The sequence below is a fragment of the Onychomys torridus genome, chromosome 14 (assembly GCF_903995425.1).
Source record: "Onychomys torridus chromosome 14, mOncTor1.1, whole genome shotgun sequence".
Lineage (NCBI taxonomy): Eukaryota > Metazoa > Chordata > Mammalia > Rodentia > Cricetidae > Onychomys > Onychomys torridus.
Window position 1 is genome coordinate 44,761,214 of NC_050456.1, and position 16,811 is coordinate 44,778,024.

At 44.2% G+C, this 16,811-nt stretch overlaps 1 protein-coding gene and 1 non-coding gene across 4 annotated transcripts in view; one reads left to right on the forward strand and one right to left on the reverse strand.

The window, feature by feature from the left end:
- Positions 1-10,428, reverse strand: part of Esr2 (estrogen receptor 2) — a 56,529-nt gene extending 46,101 nt beyond the window's left edge. For all 3 annotated transcript variants that reach the window (XM_036206615.1, XM_036206614.1, XM_036206613.1), the window contains exon 1: positions 10,125-10,428. The gene's annotated coding sequence lies outside the window, so the exon portion shown is untranslated. The remainder of the gene's footprint in view (positions 1-10,124) is intronic.
- A 4,702-nt stretch (positions 10,429-15,130) lies between these two features.
- On the forward strand, positions 15,131-15,237 carry LOC118595978. Its single transcript, XR_004946648.1, has one exon. It is a non-coding gene; the product is annotated as a U6 spliceosomal RNA (small nuclear RNA).
- Positions 15,238-16,811: the final 1,574 nt, after the last annotated feature.

Here is a 16,811-nt window from a genome sequence, read left to right on the forward strand (position 1 = left end):
TTCCCCTAGAACTATATCAGATCAACTGTAAGCTGTTACTGAAAAATAAGACTGAACGGGAACATCAGTGAGTGAGACTATCATAGTTTTAATATATTTAATATGCTATAAATCTACAATAACAAAAATGAGAAATTTATCACATAAATAGTCTGACCGTGGCATGACTTTGTCAGTCTATTGCCTCTAAACTTTAAAAGCAGACTTCAATATAGAATTTATACAAAACAAAAAAAACGAAACAAAACAAAACAAAACCAGAATTCCTCTAAGACTAAAGTGAGCTTCATGGTTTGCTCAGTAGAGGGCGATATAGAGACAAAGAGGCTTGCAGTGACTTCAGGCCCTGGCAGGGGCAGGCAGTATGAATGTGAGACTCCAGGGTGGAGCTTGCCCCAGCCAAAGGTCCAGAATGAAATCCCTTGGCAGCCTGGCAGCCTGCCTGGCAATGACCTTTCCTTAGGCTCCTCTCTGGACCATGACCCAAAAATTGAACTGCACAGTCGTCCATTGCTCAAGACTCGTCACCCTGACAACTTCTACCAAAGGCCTTCTGCCCTTGAGGGAACCTAGACTTCACTATGAGTGCATGGCCTGGCTACTGGCCACCAACCACTAAACTACATTGATTGAGAGGGGACCTATTGCGTAATTAGCAACCCTACACCCTCTAAACGCGCAGACATCACTGTGTGCCAATGGCCAAACCTCACCTTGTGTCCTAAACTCCTTCAGAGTTGGATATTCTCCAACTTGGGTGTTCCCCCTCCCCCCTATGGGGCCAAAAGACTGCATAGTTTATACTTCTCTCTCTGGTTTTTCAAGACAGGGCTTCTCTGTGTAACAACCCTGGCTGTCCTGGAACTCGCTCTGTAGACCAAGCTGGCCTTGAACTCTGCCTACCTCTGCCTCCTAAGTGCTGGGATTAAAGGTGTGGGCCACGACACATGGCTTATCTCTTCTTAGAGTTAGTATTTCTTTGTATTAAACTTCCCCTGTTGGGAGTATCATGGAATTGTATATTCTGATTTGACCCAGACTGTTAATACCAACAGAACAGGCAGTCCAAAGATTCAAAGGTAGGGGAAATCTGGTGGATAATAATGAGGTCCTTTGGAAGAACAGCAAATGCTCTTAATATCTTCAGTATTTCAGCTCCATTCTCTTACTTCAGGACACTGGCTGTATCATCTGAGCATGGCTGATGCTACCAAATCTTTAGTCAAAACACATTTAAAGTACTTTAAACAGTGCACTTTCTAACAACTGAGTGCAAAATATGTAAGTTCTTGACATGCATAGCAATTGTATTTATACATAAAATTGGGAGGTAATAATTAAAATTTAAATTTTTTGAACATTAAAAAAAAAAAAAGTATAAAGAGCCAAAATGGCAGATCTAGTTTAACAAATAAAAATTATGTCCAAAAATGAGTATGGCCACTCTGGTATATATGCTACCTTTTAAAAGATTTTTATTTATGTATTTATTTGTGTGTGCACATGTATATATATATGTGTGTGTGTGTGTGTGTGTGTGTGTGTGTGTGTGTGTATACGTGTACATGCAGGTACATGCAGGTACATGCACCTGTGTACACCCACGGAGGCCAGAGGGGTTCTTGGGTATCTTCCACTGTCCTATCCCCACCTATTCCTTCTGTCCCTAAACCTAGGTTTCAAGTTTTTCTCTGCTAGGATGTAAGCACAAACCCTAGAGTCTCCTGCTGTGGATATCACTCTGTGTAAATAAAGTTCTGATTGGCCAGTGGCCAGGCAGGAAGTATAGGCAGGACAAGAGAGAAGAGAATTCTGGGAAGTAGAAGGCTGGAGAGAGACACCGCCTACCGCCGCCATGAGAAGCAACATGTAAAGACACTGGTAAGCCACAAGCCATGTGGCAAAGTATAGATTAACAGAAATGGGTTAATTTAAGATAGAAGAAGTAGATAACAAGAAGCCTGCCACGGCCATACAGTTTGTAAACAATGTAAGTTTCTGTGTGCTTTCTTGGTTGGGTCTGAGCGACTGTGGGACTGGCTGTGTGCCAGGCAGGAAAACTCTAACTACAAATGGCGCCCAATGTGTTGGCAAGAGTTTCCACCTAAAACCTGAGAAAAAAGATTCTAAGACTGAGCTAAAAACAGCTTCCTAGTTGTCTCTCTCAAGTTAGCGGCAGCCTGCCGGTTTGAGCTACTATGGCGGGTTCCTGGCGTGTGCGTCTGACCTGCAGTGTGGCGGGAATGAGGAGTCTACAAGCGGCACTTTACTCTGCTGCGTGGTGGATTTAGCCTTTGCTAGTATAAAAAAAGAAAAAAAGGTTTCTGGGCTATGCACTGCTTTGATAGAACTGCTTCTGATAGTTGATGGTACACATGGCTCCAGACCCAGAGCTGGCAGTAAACTGTACCACCGCCATGTTGGGAATCTGAGGTGGGCGGAGCCAGCAGCCACAGCAGCGCTTCAATCTTACAAAGATGGATATTACACAGAGAATCTGGTTTATATTGTCTTTGGGATTTTTAACTACAAAAAAAGATTTGATCATAGAAGCTGTTGAGTTAAACAAATATGTAAATTTTAAAGACACCTTGACTTCAAAATTTGGATATAAGGATATGTTGCTTTGGAAAAGAGTCTCTGCTTTTGTTTCCACAGAAAACCAGAGGCTGTGGATTTGTTCCAGATTAAGATACATCAGGTTTGATCAGCCAAGACCACCTGAAAGGTCTCCAATGACACCATGGCCCAGATGATCCAACATCCAGAATGGTTTCAAGGCAACTGGCTCAGAGGTTTACCCTAATGGACTACTCCATAAACCTAAAATTTTCTTTATGTCCCCATAAGATACAGCGCCCCCCTCCAGCAGGAAGTAGTAAGAGAAACTACGCCCACATTCCCAAAATTATCAAGCTGGCTTTGGAGATGGAATTGGCTCACTCCTTCTCTAAACCCAGACATATTGCTAAAAGAAAAGGTTAAGAGATTCTTGTGTCCCAAATCAGAAGAGCCCTCTGGTGTGGGACAGAGAAAAACCATTATTTTTCTTTAAAGCAGTTTGATTATAAATGAGATATCTTTCTAAAGAAGAAAAGGGGATATGATACAGATATAATAGGATGAAAGGGTAGATTAAGGAACTTACTTCTAAAGAGCAACAACTTGTTTAAAATGTTTTACATTGGTATAGACTTTAGTCTATTGATACAAACTTAAAGTTAATTTTGTTATACTGTGTGTATATTTCTAATTGTGTTTAAGGTATTATGTTTGTATAGCTCATTTTAAATTGAAATGGATAATTAAAAATAGATTAATAATTAGTCATCTATGATAATCATACTCGTAGCCATGTTAGTTAAGTCTTCTAGATATACATAGACATATTTTAGATAGATAGGTAATCTTCAAATACATCAAAGACCTACAGAATATGGCATTTAAAATACTTTTAAAATTTAGACTTTCTGGACAGTGAGACATGTCTGCTCCTGGCAGCACCAATTTACTTCAGAGAGGAGGATGGGCACTGAAGACACTTCATATGGAGTTTATCTTCACTTTGGCAAAAATAGCCATTTGGACAAGAAACTGTTCTTGCCTGGACTGCTTGATCGACTGGACATGCAAGACCCATAGAAAGGTGACCACTAAACTTTGCTTGACAAAATGGTCCTTCAGGTTCCTGCTTCACAGAGGAAACTGCCAGACATTCTACAGGACACTGAGAGAAGCCACCGAGAGACTCTAGCTCTGTGGGCTGAAGACAAATGCCCCAACTTTACAAAGGAACATTAGGTGACTGTCCAGGCTGCCAGCTGTCTCTGTCTACTCTTGCAAGACTCCTGAAAAATGCTTATATCCTTCTCCCGGTTCTCAGGTAATATTATGTCCTTCTGAGGTCTTCAATGTGGTTGAAGACTAGATAGTTATAATTTCCTCAGTTATGATACAAGGTAAGTTAGATATAAAACTTTAGACTCACAAATATAAGATAGATAGGATATCTTCTTTAATATTGTAACTGTAATTCTTGCTTGATAATTGTTTTGTTATATGTAATTGTACTATGTAAGAGTTAAAACTTTCCTTAAAAAAAAAAAAAAGAAAAGGGGAAGTGCTGTGGATATCACTCTGTGTAAATAAAGTTCTGATTGGCCAGTGACCAGGCAGGAAGTATAAGGTAGGACAAGAGAGAAGAGAATTCTGGGAAGTAGAAGGCTGGGGAGAGACACCGCCTATCGCTGCCATGAGAAGCAACATGTAAAGACACTGGTAAGCCACAAGCCATGTGGCAAAGTATAGACTAACAGAAATGGGTTAATTTAAGATAGAAGAAGTAGATAACAAGAAGCCTGCCACGGCCATACAGTTTGTAAACAATGTAAGTTTCTGTGTGCTTACTTGGTTAGGTCTGAGTGACTGTGGGACTGGCGGGTGAGAGAGATTTGTCCTGACTGTGGGCCAGGCAGGAAAACTCTAACTACAGTCTCCTGTCTCCATCTGTCTTGAAGTTGAGATTGCAAGCACACATGGGGTATCCAGCTCGTTACACCAGTGCTGGCGTTAGAACTTTGGTCCTCAGGATTGAGCTTTTAGTCATCGGGTCATCTCTCCAGACCTTCCTGTGTTGTTTGTCTGTTTGTTGAGTGGGTATTTCATGTAACCCAGGCTGGTACTGAACTTGCTATGTAACTAGCAATGACCTTGATCTCCTCTACCTCCCCATGTTTGCAATTAAAGATGTCCACAACCGTATCCAATATATGTGGTGCTGTGGATCAAGCCTGGGGCTTTGTGCGTGCTAGACAAACACTCTACCAATGAAGCCACATCCCCAGCCCTTTATGGCCTTTCTGTAGAGAGTGGCATTGACTGATCCAGGCATGGTGGCACACACCTGTATTCCTAGCACTGGAGTGGCAGAGGTAAGCGTTACAGCTGCACAGCTGCAAGTTTGAGGCCAGCTTGTTCTGCACATTGAGTTGCAGGCCATCTAGAGCTATGTACTGTAACCCTGTCCAAAACAAAAGTCAACCAACAAAAAGAAAAACACAAAAATGCCACCAAATCTTTCTGAATGCAACCCTCCAAAAGGAACAAGCACAGTACTCTGAGTTGTCATGTGGAAAGTAACTAAATTCAGGAAATTACAAGCCAAGAGAACAGTAAAACTCAGACAAATTTGAACAAAGGACCTCAAGATGATACTGTTAACAAAAACGCAGTTAGCCAGGCAGCAGTGGTTCACTCATTTAATCCCAACACTTGGGAGGCAGAGCCAAGCAGACTCTGTGAGTTCGAGGCCAGCCTGGGCTACCAAGTAAGTTCCAGGACAGGAACAAAAACTACACAGAGAAACCCTGTCTCAAAAAAGCAAAAAATAAATAAATTGATATGACTTTAGCATTATGACCAAACAAGATCTTACTGAATCTACAGGGTCTTAGCTCTTCATCCCCTAAAGGAATGTAGTTAGCACACCAGCATCCGAAGTTCAGCAGACTCCACAAAGCGGCCATCAGGAACCTTGTCTGTGTTTTCTTCTCATCAGACCTCTAATTTAAGATTCATTTACTCTTATTTTTCTGTGTTTTGCCTGTATATGTCTGAGATGTACACTGAGTGTACCCAAAGGAACCAGAAGATCTCCTGAACCAGAGCCTAGATGGTTGTGAGTCACCGTGTGCTAGGAATTGAACCCTGGTCCTCTGAAGAAGCAGCAAGTGCTTTTAACTCCTGAGTTTCCTTTCTAGCCCCTTCATCGGGCCTTTTAAGAAGTAACTGGGAGCCGGGCAGTGGTGGCGCACGCCTGTAATCCCAGCACTTGGGAGGCAGAGGCAGGTGGATCTCTGTGAGTTCAAGGCCAGCCTGGGCTACAAAGCGAGTTCCAGGACAGGCTCCAAAGCTACAGAGAAACCCTGTCTCGAAAAACCACACACACACACACACACACACACACACACACACACACACACACACACACAAAGTAACTGGGTTGAGGAGATAACACAGTCAGTGCGGTGTCTATCTGTAAGCATGAAGGCCCTAAGTCAACCCAAGAATCCACGTAAAAGGCTCTCATACCAGGCCGATGAGAGACTCTGTCCCCCCAAAAAAACCAAGGTGGAGACAAATGGGGTGGCTCAGTGGGTCAAAATCACTTGCTTCATAAGCAGACTGAGTTTGATCACCAGAACCCACAGCAGAATGACAAAAGAGTTGTCCTGCAGCTCCAGACACATGCAAAGTCATGGCATGCACATGCCCACATTCTCACAGACACCATGCATTAATAATAATAATAATAATAATAATAATAATAATAATACAATTGGGCAGGACAGATGGTCCAGCAGTTATGAGTGCTTGCTCCTCCTTCAGAGGACCCAAGTTCAGTTCCCAACACCCACATCAAGTGGCTCACTACCACCTACAACTCCAGTCCAGAGGATCTGACATCTTCTTCAGGCCTCCACGGGAACCACACCCATATGCACGTACACACATCCCGGTACAGAAATAGTACAACATTTACATAATAATTTAAATATAAATTTTTTTCAAGGTGGACAGTGCCTGAAGAAGAGCAGCAACCTGAGGTTGTCCTCTGGCTTGCACACACATAGACACACACATACATGTGCACATGTGTACCCATAAAGTTTAAAAACAGCAGAGACTTGATCCCATCATCCCCTTTCACACCCTCAGGTCAGCAGCTCAAATGACCCTGCCATGGAAGGGCATGTGCCAAGATCATTCAGGTCCTCAGTCAGCTGCCACAACAATGTCACCTAGAAAGCAGAGATCTCATATGTGAGCATATCACCAATCCACTTCCCCAGTTTTTCTTCCAAGGCTCAGGATGCTCAGTATTGTTGAGAACCACTGCTGGATAGGTGGTGGTTAGAACTATGGTTGCTCTTTGGCTGAATATCTTTTGATACATCCAGATTCACCACACAACTACTTGTCAGGGGCATCTTGGATAATGAGTAGAATGATCACTGATAACAGAGCTTTTCTTCATAAATGACAACCTCGGAGGAGCTTTCATACACTCGAGGCTACGCATGGCATGCTAACGTAGGACCTGGGAAACACATTTGAATCTCAAGCCAAAAAAAAAAAAAAAAAAAAAAGAAACGTTTTAAAAGCCCAATATTGACAGTGATTTTTATGGAGAAGAAAAAGCCTGGCCCTGGAAATAACACATTCCACAAAGAGTAGACAGACATGCAAATCTAGCAAAAGGAGAGAAGTCAGTCACCAGCCAGCCTATATTCATGGGTAGTATGGCACAGTGGATAGAACAGAATACTGGGTGCTAGGCTCAGCTCTTCCTCAACACCAGCTCTTAGACAAACCACAGAAATTCCTTGAACTTTTGTATCCTTTTCAGTAGAAATGAGAAAATATTGTGGGATGCACCTTTTCACAGCACTCTGAGGGAGAAAGGAAGTGAAAAGCATTCTGTGAGGTATCATTATATGACGAAGAGGGTCCACTGACCAGTCCACTGACATGTCCCCAGTCTACTGACATGCCCCTGGGCACACCTCTCACGTTGGTAAGGATTCCCAGACAATTTAAGATAAATTGATTTCTGATTATGAAGACTTGCTTCTGAACTTTACTTTTTAAACTTGTGTTTGATGGAAGCCCAGCACCACAAGCAGTTCAGATAGCTGGGTTGTTAGGAGACTGTCTTCGGTGTGTGTGTATAAACAAAATGCCACCTCCCCTGAGTGCCATATTGTGGGCCGGCAGATGTGGATAACTTTGACAGGTTACCTTCATTCTCCTCCACCTGTCCATTCCACCCACGCACCAAGCATCCTATCCAAACACTCCAGTTCACACTCACCAAAAAGAATTTCATGGACAAGAAAAATACATAGAAATACATTTCTCTTCTTCCTCCTTTTTTCTCTAAGACAAGATCTCATGTAGCCCAGGCTGGCCTAAAAACTGCTATGTAGCCAAGGATGTCCTTAAACTCCCTGATCTTCCTTTTCCTGCTTCTATATTCTGAGTTCTAGAATTATAGGCAAGAACCACATCCTGCTTCATGTGATGCTCCAAAGCCGTGGAGGCCAGGGCTTTGTGCATGCTAAGCAAGCTCTCTACCAACAGAGCCACATCCCTTTAGGTATACCTTTTAAGCATCAAGCATTCTTGATGTGTCCTTCTGTTTAGCAGTTACTACCTTCACATTTATCTTTTCCAAAGCAAATTAAGGCCCTCAATCAATTTCATGTTAGGAACAAAGAAAACTTATGCTAAAACAACCATAAAACTGACCACTAATAATTGACTTACATGCAACTCTTTAAAACTATATGTGCATCTTCCAAAATGAGAGAAAGCTAAACCCTTTCTATCTTAATTCTTAGAATGGTATTTTTTAAAAAGCTTAAATTTGACTGTCTGTAAACAATACTGCAATAATCATAATTTTCCAAATGTTTATTACAATGCACCTAAACACTGAGTTATGAAATCTAATGTCCAAGTATTCAGTTTTCAAGGGCTTTGCGTACAATCAACAAAAACTTGCCGGCAAATGATTGATGTTTACGCCTCAGAATTTTATGTAATCACTTGCTAATATGTTCCATACAAGGACTTGTAACATCAACTACAATTTTATCATGAAATAGATTTTGAAACATTGCCTGTCGAATTACAGAGTTTTAGTCTTCACAAGGGACATATGTCTGTTAACGGCAAATTATCCATTTGATAGGTTGAATTTAGTACTAAGTTTTACCTTTTTATATTAAACATACATTCTGAGAGATGTCAAATCTGACTAGAGCCACCTTGAAATAGTCCTATGTGTGCTTTTTGTTCATTTCAAACATTTACATATCTTAAGTAAAGCTTAAAGGGATACTTTCACACTGATTCTGAAATAAGAATTTGAGATTCATCTAGAAAACTACTGAACATAAAATGGAACCCTAAAGTTCCTTTAACATTTAGTGATCTTTTACTTCAGATAGAATGTCTATTAGAGCAGTGGTTCTCAACCTTCCTCATGCCATGACCCTTTAACCCAGTTCCTCATGTTGTGGGGAACACACACACACACACACACACACACACACACACACACACCCATCACCACCATGAACTTATTTTCGTTGTTCCTTTGTAGCTGTAATTTTGCTATGGTTATGAACTGTAATTGTAAATTTTGGAGAGAGAGGTTTGGTGTGGGGGCTGTGACCCACAGGTTGAGAACCACTCCAGGTTCCCTCAGGGAAAGAAGGAGCATTGAAGTATCCATCCCACTCTTTTCATTGTCCCCAACTGTCTACTTTCTAATCTTCCCTTTCACTTTTTAAATAACATTTACTCGGAGAGAGAGGAACTATCACCGTGAGTCAGATCATTATAGCAAAAATGAAATTTCAAGTGGAATGCTCACAAAAACCCTTGAAATAGAACAAAACAAAACTCCTTCCTCCGGTGTGCTGTGTGGCCCCAGGAAACACAACCTGCCTTCTAAAATGTAGGAAAAATCATCCAGCTTTCTTTCTGAACAGAGCTCCACTCACATCCGAAGTTTGGCTTCTCACACACAAAAAACAGTATTCACTTGACCTAATTTTCTACTTCTACCATGAATCAGTCACCACAGATAATCGTGAAGAAGCAACAGTTAGATAGATTCCTCTCTGGCAAATCAGAGAGATCAGAGTTAACGTTATCTCAGCCTATCCGGGAAGAATAAATCTATTTCTAACACGACTAAGGATGACCAGTCGACTCATTATCAAGCCACGATCCCCTGCCTGAGATAGGTGATCACATCTTCCCTGGTCCACAATACTCAAGCAAGAAGCGTCATCATTTCATCCATGCCAGGAATCCATGGAGGAAAGCCACGAGAATTTTCTTTCTTTTTGTTTTTTCTTTTCTTTTCTAAAGACATTTATAGTCACACAACCCACCCAAAAGTGAATAAAATTTCTGTTTCCAGTAGTGTTCAAGGCAGTTGCATCCTCCACCGTCCCCTGCCCCTTTCTTGTTCTAAATATTGCTGGCTTCCCGTTACGAGAATTCACACAAAGTCAATGAAACCACCCTCCGAGCACAAGGGCACTTACCTGGCAGGTAAACATTCTCTTTTTTTGCATTCTCTAAATGCAGACACGTGCTCTCCTTGGTCCCCCGCGCGGGACTCGCAGCCACTGGCTGTCGCTCAGCCCTGCGGCGGCTGCCAGACTCTACCCAGAGCGGATGCCAAGGATGCCAGGCTCCTCGCCTCCTCTACTCCCAGGAAGTTTCAAGAGGTGGTTCTAGAAGCTTCGGAGGAGGCAGGGACCTGGGAGTCCGTTTCAAAAAGATTAGCAGCTGGAGGAGCTGCCAAGATTACCCACAACTAACGGCGTTAGTGCGTCTTCCTTTTAAAGACCGTGATGAGGGGGTGGGAGGTTAGCGGAAGAGCCCACGTGACCACGAACCCGGAGCCGGAGATCTCCGACACTCCCGCGCTGCGCCTCCAGAGCCACTGGATGTCCACTTCCAGCCATCTCACAGTCACCCACTAGGGACACCCCCCTCCCTTCCCAAGAGACTGACAATGGAGGACCGAGATGGGGCCAGAGAATGGGCATTGCTGACCAGCTCCCCCGGGATTCTGGAGTTGACAGTGAGAGTCCACGCTTCATCCTGTCTCCAGACTTTCACCGACGTGGATGTCATTAAATACTCAAGCCTGACAACTATCCTTGAGAAGCTTGGAGCATGGGTAACAGCATCGAAATGGGCAGTAATAACGGGGTGATGAAGACAGATAGATCCCTTGCAAGGGAGCGTTAGCTTGAGCCCCAGAAAGGCAAGGCCACCGGCTGGAGGTGGAGGCGTGGACGACCATCTATCCGAGTCTGGCGGCGCCGGTGGAGAGAGGGGGGGGGGAGGGAAAAAAGTGTTGGGTTAGGTTCAGGATCCCGGGTGCCTCCTGGAATTCACCTGGAGAAAATCCGCCTGCGCTTCTACAGGGCTCCTCCCTCCTTGGCAGCGAGAGTCTCTGGCGCCCCCTGATGACAGGCCTGATTCTCCCAGCTCTCCCTGGTCAGCCTTCCCCATCCACCAGGAAGTGGCCCTACTATGCAAAGGCTGGGTCATACCTTAGCCTTTGAGGAAAGGTTGACTTTAAGGCAGCCATTGATGGTAAAAGTTAAAAGGAAAACAAATGATCGATAGGCCAACTCGGTGTCACATGTGTACGTAATTAGTCATCAAACCATCCACACACAGCATGGGGACTTGTTTAAGAAAGGTTTTAACGGCCTACCTTTTATCTTTTAAATTACGTGCACGCGGGTATGTGCACATATGTGTAGATGCCCACAGAGACTATAGGTGTGGGATTCCCTGGAGATGGAGTTACAGGAGGGTGTGAGCCCCTGGGCATGGGTGCTGAGAACAGAATTCAGCTTCTGTGCAAGAGGAGCATTCTGTCTTCACAGCTGTGCTGTCTCGCCAGACCTCAGACAGACCTGGTTCTTGATGGATGGCAATCTAATAGAGGAGGACCAAGGGAGCATTTGGAGGAAAACTTGTACAATGCCAACCTCAACTATCTGGGTGTAACCAAAATGTGCACACACACATTATATGCACACCCAATAATACGTTTTTAATTTTAAAAATCACTTAGAATGCAACATCAGTGGAGGAATCTCAATCAAGAGCCAAGAGGCAGGTAAAGGTGGGGGGGGGAGGGAAAAGAAAGCATCTATGGAGTATCTACAGCAAGCCGGACTGCACAGCATTTCACTTAACCCTTGCGCCAGTTCTGAGAGGCAGGTCATACTGCCTCCACCTTCCCATGAGGACTGGAGGCTCACAGAGCTTGCATCCACTATGTGAAGCCACAAATGAGAATGAACCCCATAGCAACAGTGGTTTTTATACACAGAGATCATTTACTGGACATTTAACTACAGGCTGCTTTCATGAGAGAGAGAGAGAGAGAGAGAGAGAGAGAGAGAGAGAGAGAGAGAGAGAGGCTTAAACTAGATTTCTGTTGCTTTGGTCAACACCAAGACCAAAAGCATCTTGGAGAGGAAAAAGGGAAAAAGTTTATTTCAGCTTACAGTTGTAGTCCATAATGAGGGGAAGTCAGGGGAGGAGCCTGGCGGCGGGAGCTGATACAGAGGCCATGGAGGGGAGCTGCCTACTGGCCTGCACCTCCCAGCTTGCTCAGCCTGCTTTCTTATAGAACCCAGGCACGACCACCTTCCCAGGTCTGGTACCACCTACAATGGGCTGGGCCCTCCCACAACAGCCATTGACCAAGAAAATAGCCCACCGGCTTGCCTACAGGCCAGTCTTATGGAGGCATTTTCCCAACTGGTTACCTCTTCTCAGATGACTCTCCATTGTGTTAAGTTGACATAAAACTAACCATCACATGTATATGTGTAAACTACTCTATACACAATGAGCATATAAAATAGTCTTCATTTTCCTTCCTGCCTGCTTTTTTTTTTTTTAGTCTTATTATGTAGCCCAGGGTAGCCTCCAAATTAAAATGTGCAATCCTCTTGCCATGCCTGTCTATAAAGCAAACACTACCATTAATCATTCCAATTTCATGAATGGGAAAATGGATATTCATGAAGATTAAGTGACCTTCCTAGGATCACATGGCTTGTGAGTGACTGAGAAGGATTTGAACCTAGGGCAGAGCCTAAAGCCCTGTCCTGTGTCTGTTTAAACCAAATCTGCAATGGATTAGAAGAAAGTCGACTTGAAGGTTTGTTCTGTGCAGAACACGGATACCTCCTAACAGAGTAACCCCTCCGCAGCATCCCTTGCCCCCTGTGAAGCCAGTGTCTACTCAGTCCCAGCAGTGAAGCCCTGGGCTTGGTGTCACGCTTCCTTACGAAAGCCTCCAGCTCATGGGGGCAGCATGTTCTCTCTTTAAAGACCCTCAAACACCCACAGTTGGCAGCTTATTACACCAGGCATATCATTGCAGGACATCTAAAGCACACCGAATGAATGGAGGGGAGGAAATTGCCTTGCTGACTCACCCTGTCCATCACGATCGATAATGGTACTCAGATGGGTGCTTTGTCTGCTTGAATGCACAGTGCGAGGGTGGTGACCCCAGTCTACCTGAACCATGACCCAAACTAAGAAGGGATTCTTGAGACAGTGAATGCCAATGGTTAGACCAAAAAGCACCCTGCAACCCAGTGATAAGAATGGTGCTTTTGCTTAGCAGAATCACTGTCTTACCTCATCCACAAGCTGCCCAACAAAGCAGTCATGTGGTGTGGCAAAGAAGGATCTACCTCTCCCCTGCAATACCCTGTAATGGAGACTGAGTTCCTCGCTAGTAAATCATCTTCTGGAATAAAGCACTAATTTTGTTGTTGTTGTTGTTCAAGACAGGGTTTCTCTGTGTAGCCTGGCTGTCCTGGAACTCCCTCTATAGACCAGGCTGGCCTCAAACTCACAGAGACCCACTTGCCTCTGCCTACTGAGGCTGGTATTAAAGGTTTGTGCCACCACCGCCTGACTAAGGCACGAATACTGGATTATTAACATTCCGTCACGTTACACATGATGAGCAACACCAGCTCACTAGCTCACTTCGCTGCTGTTTTCAGTGCTAAGGAAGGATCTACGGGCTTCGCAGATGCTCTATCGCTGAGCCGCATGCCCAGCACACACACCACCTTCTAATGAACTGATGTGTTTTCTATCTATTAGTGCTCACAATGACACTAGATTGACTTGAAGCATGACGTGGACAGCACTGGAAAAAGCAGAGAATCCTGTTTATAACACACATACTATTTGCTGCAAGGAGGGACGGAAGTGGATTCATCTCCTTCCCATCCTGCCTCTTTTCGGATGAGCCCTGTTTGCTCCGAAGCTTACAGCTGAGAGCTTGAAGGAAGGAAAGACAGGCCCCATCCACCCTGCCTCTACCAACATCAGCTCTGTAGAATGTGCACCCCGTCTCCCCACAGTGCCAGCTCACCTTTGACACTGACAGCAGGGCTCATCTTGTGTCTCTGGCACCCTCCCCAACCCCACAGCACCCACTCTGTCCACTCGGGCATTCACGAAGGCTTCAATGTAGAAGATCAGAGGAAATGGACAAGGCGGGGGGGGGGTTCCGGGATGCTCTCGCTTGCTCTAAAGCATAGGATCAGACCTACCCTACATTCTGTGCTTATGACCTGGTCTGTTTCAAAAGAATCTGAAGAGATAGAACCCACACTTGTGGGGTCAGACCACTGCAAAGTGGGTCCATCTCCCCAGCATGCCAGGGTTATCTCCCCAGCATGCCAGGAGCCATCTCCCCAGCATGCCAGGAGCCATCTCCCCAGCATGCCAGGGGTCATCTCCCCAGCATGCCAGGGATCATCTCCTCAGCATGCCAGGGGTCATCTCCCCAGCTCTCCCCCAGAAATCAGACCCTGTACAATGAGGAAGGAGGAAACAGAGGTAACAAACTGGCGTTATAAGGGACTAACCAATAAACTCCCCCAGAAAATATTAAGTTACACAAAAGTAAGACTTACTTAATGGAGTGCTGCCTCTGCCGGGCAGTCTAGAGAAGACAACCCCGTCAGATGGTGCTAAGTGAACGCAGTGTGAACCCAGTGTGAACCGGGTGCCTCTTATCAGGAAGATCATAGATCTGCCAGACAGGCAGGGTGACCCTGGTTAACAGCTGCTCGGGAAAAGCAGTCCTGGCCTGTCTCGGGATAACTATGACAATATTTTTACATTCTAAATCTCCTCATTTGTCTACACAGCCAAACCTTGGAATTTCTTTCTCTGCAAAACGTTTAATTGTTGAAAGTGTAACAACTTGGGGCTAAGAAACTACACAGGCTCCTGGCGGGGAGAGGTGGGGGTTGGAGGGGGGGTGAGGGGGAGGGTCTGTTCATGGCCCAGTCCCCTTTGTGCCTTAATCAGAACTGGTGTGTGCCATTATTAAAGGTTTTTCTTCATCGGTCTCTAAGCACTTGGAGTGAGCCTCAGTCGGAAGGCACAGTACATATTAATAACAATATGACTTCATATTTGGGGGTTGATTGGAGTAGAACTCTCATGTCTTTGTGGCAATAAAATGACATTAGTGCTCACTTCGGCAGCACATATACTAAAATCGGAATGATACAGAGAAGATTAGCACGGCCCCTGCACAAGGATGACACGCAAATTCATGAACCGGTCCATATTTTTAAACCCCTCCCCCACCCCCCAAAAATGAATGTGATGTTTACTGAACATCTTCCCAGCCCTTTCTACAGATGGGGAAACTGAGACTCAGAGAGGCATTCCTCCTTTCATATGTGTAAACAAATGTTCCACCTCGAGTTTATCTATACACCTGCTAACCTTCTCCCTTTGTGTCTATTTGCATATGATGTTTTTCTTTCTTATATATGACATCTGAAGCAGATTGTCCTGTAGAACTGGGTAGCGCTGCGTGAAACTTTGTCAAGTTCTGTTCTAGACCTGACCACCTATGAGTATAACTATACAACTTAACTCTTTACTAACCTACATTTGATTGGTGTCCCAGGTACAATGAGGACCTAACTTGATATCTATGTACCTAGACCACCGAACAAGAGTCCTCTGACCTGAAGTTTAAATGATCCACCCGAGCAACCAGCTTCTGCAGCCAGTCTCTGCAAGCCCACCCATGCACGTCTCAATCTTAATCTTCGATGTCTATAAATAAGCAGACAAAATCATTTTGGTGCAGCTCCTTGAAGGTGCTTGAACTGCACCCGAGTCTCTCCCATACCTTGAGTTGCTAATGTTCTAGCCATCTGAAACCTAGCAGCCTGAAGAATGTACCTCCCTGGCCTGGCCCCCAACTCTGAAGCAGAATTCTACATGATCTAGAAGGAAAATGAGCCCCTGGTGTGACTGCGCACGCCCATTTGCAAGGACATGCTAATGAGCCTCCAGAAAACGGTAGCAAACGGTAAGGTGCAATTTTATAAATAACTCAAACGCAATTCTGGAAATGCAGCATCCTTACCTCTTGTGGCTCCGAATAAAACAGCATTAATGACAGGCCAGACAGTGTGACAGTCCCCAAAATGAGGTCAGGAAGGAGAAGGGTTATAGATGGACATGGTTAAGAGGCCACAGATTCTAATAAGACTGTCTGATTCTGTAGTTCAATCTTTTTTTTTTTTTTTTAGTTGACCATTTTTCTCTACTTCTAAAGTATTTAGTATTTTCAATTTTTTCGCTCATTGGAGAAAATATTAAAAATATCTCATATTGAACCCAAAAGACAACTCCGTGAGTAAAAGCAAATTTACCACCAATAGCCTGAGGTCAGTGCCTGGAACTACCTAAAAAGATAGAGAAAAGAGCCAATTCCTACATGTTGTCCTTTTGACCTCCACATCTGCCTACACATGTGTACATCACACACACACACACACACACACACACACACACACACACACACCACCGATATTAAATACAAAGGAAATGACTATATTATCCCATACCAACAGACTATAGTGATAAACATAAATTGCATATTGTTCTCTCTTTTTTTTTTTTTAACCCAGATCTTCTGAGGTTTGTCAAGGGTACAAAATTATAGTTAGAAAGGATGAGAAGGTTCTAGCATTTATCAGCACAGTAGGGCAACTGTAACTGCCAGCGATTTACTGTGTTTCAAAATAGGCGGGAAAAGCAGGTGTGGCGGCGGTGCACGCTTGTAATGGGAGCTCTTGAGAGACAGAAGAGAAGGAGCTCAAGAGCATACGTGAGGAACTTGAGGC